Here is a 2,776-nt window from a genome sequence, read left to right on the forward strand (position 1 = left end):
ATGAGACTAGATAATCTGTTTCCTCCAAAACCATCTGGGTGCTTTCCAGATTAGCCACTTAAAAGTGGCTAAATGCCTCATTCAGGCAAATTGCTGTCAAAACGTAAAACCTGCAGGGGGAGCAGTCTCAAAAAAACTAACAACCCAGAAAAAGACACATTTTTTACACCGGATAAACATCATTGCACTAAATCGCAGTGATTAAATTAGAAACAAGGCATCTGACATATACACGGCACCCTGCGGTCAGTGTCGGGACTGCGATGTCACAACACAGGAAGTGAGGAAACACACTTCAGAGACACGTCCTGACCCTGTTTTAGGGTCTAATCTGGAAAGCTCCCTGGAGCTGGTTAGCCACCACTCTCTCAGTCACCTTGCCTAACCATGGGAGATTGGAGACTGGCCTATAACTATTCCTTGCTGAAGAATCTAGGGAAACCTTCTTAAGAAGCAGTCTAACCATTGCCTCCTTCAAACAAGGACGCATCTTACCCTCCCTTAGAGTAATGTGTTAATAATATTAACTAGGCCACCGCCAATAATTTCCCTTCTAGATAGAAACAGCCAAGTCAGGCAAAGATCCAGCAAATAAGTGGTAGGCTACAGAGCCCCAAGAACTTGCCCACTTCCTCAGGAGTAACAGATTAAAACTGATCCAATCTAATACTGCAGGAGGGATTGCTGGACACCCCCTTAATAGATTCTGAAGAAATAGTGGAGTCCAAGTTGGCCCAAATAGGAGGAATTTTATCCACAAAGAAGCCATTAAAAGTGTTACAGCAGAATGTAGTCTCCAGGGACTGATTCAAAACAGAAGGTACGTGAATTAAACTCACTACCTGGGATAAATCTGCTGAACACGGACCCGCTGGTACAATGCATGCAGACCAGAATTGTTTTGTGGCACACATCACTGCCACATAAACCTTCAAATGGGCTCTATGCTGTGTCCTGTCAAATTTGAGCCGTGTTCTCCTCCATTTGTGCCCCAGTCGCCTACCTTGCTATCCTGTGTCTCCTCTGTATATCAAGTGGCCACTTTTATAGCAGGTTGGAAGGGATGCTTGCCTTCCCCAACCAGGTTTCATATATGCCAGACCATATAAGATGCCAGACCTGGCATATAAGATGCCAGGTCTTATATATGCCAGACCAGCTCCCTCATCCATGAGCTGGATGATGTTGGTCTTATTCTGATCTGACCTGGCATTACAGAGGAGCATGGCCAGGCTCTCTGAGTAGTTGGAAGTGTTCCCCGAGGCCCAAGAGCTGACAGGGCAGGCAGAAGGGGAAACAGTTCCTAAATTACTAGTTTCCCTCCCCCTGGAATGGCCAGATGCTCTGCCAACCCTAATTCTTCTATTCCCCACCACTAATAGCTGCCCGGATGCACCCCTAACCCTAACCCCTCTCAAGAAAGCCTAAACACATATTTGCAAAAAGGCCTGACACATGCCAATAAAAAGGCGGACCAACAAATTCTAACCCAAACCAGCCTTGCCAACAAACTCCAATTGAGCCCCACACTAATATAACTCCCCCACCAGGAAGAGAGCTGGTCTTGTGGTAGCAAGCATGACTTGTCCCCTTAGCTAAGCAGGGTCCACCCTGGTTGCATATGAATGGGAGACTTGATGTGATATATATATATATCCCCCCTCTTTATTTATATATATCCATATATATCCATATCCCCTAAGGGGAATATCTGTAAGATATTCCTCTTAGGGGATGGAAGAACATCTAGATTCCAAGTTCCTTCCCAGCATCTTCAAGACAGGGCTGAGAGAGATTCCTGCCTGCAACCTTGGAGAAGCTGCTGCCAGTCTGTGTACACAATACTGAGCTAAGTGGACCAATGGTCTGACTCAGTATATGGCAGCTTCCTATGTTCCTATGTTCCTGTTCCTATGACCGCATGCAGACTGCCTAATGGTGCCTCTACTGACAGCTGTGCCTCTGGCCAGCCCCGGTCCTTTTAAGCCAAAACACCCAAGACCCCACCTCTCATGTGGGCTCTGGAGCCCAGCTGATGGAAACGGACCCCCCACACAGCTGCAGCTCATCCAGGCAATCAGGACTGTTGCCCAAGCCAGCAACTGGAATCCCAGCGGATGGTATCCTTTGCTGGTCAAGGCTGAAGGGAGGAGGCATCAAGGCTAAGCAATCTCCCGGCTCAAGCCAGGGAGATGCAGATGGAATAGAGAGTCCCCATCCTCTCAGCTAGCACTGTCCCCCACCCAGTCTTCCTCACTGCTTCTAGCCTGCCCCCTCCAAGGCTTGGCACCTTGGAGAGCTTCTACCAGTCAGTGTAGACAATGCTGTGCTAAAATGAGCAATCCGTGGTCTGATTCAGAGTAAGGTAGCCTCATATGTATTCAATTCTAAATGACAGAATGTTGTTTCAACTCTATTTGTAACTTTCACATCTCCAGCATCCCAACACGGTTTTCTTCTGGTTGATGTTGCCAATACATCTCATCACAATTATTTCTACATTTAACAAAATGATTGATTAGTGGGAGACTTTACAAAGATCAGGAACCCTATTAACATTTACAGTTCTCTCCTTTTCAGTACCTTTCTTTACTTTTGAGCCCTATGAAAATGCCTGAAGTATTCCTCAAGAGAAATGAATTCTCGTTTTATGTGGTTCTCTCTTCACTCTTGTTGAGAGCAATTTGGCTAAATAATATATCAGGTGCATTGTAATGAAATGTGGACAATTTACCCAAAGAGGGAAACATTTAAGAAAACTCATGTTCAGCCACTG

This window comes from Hemicordylus capensis, chromosome 4 (assembly GCF_027244095.1).
Source record: "Hemicordylus capensis ecotype Gifberg chromosome 4, rHemCap1.1.pri, whole genome shotgun sequence".
Taxonomy (NCBI): domain Eukaryota; kingdom Metazoa; phylum Chordata; class Lepidosauria; order Squamata; family Cordylidae; genus Hemicordylus; species Hemicordylus capensis.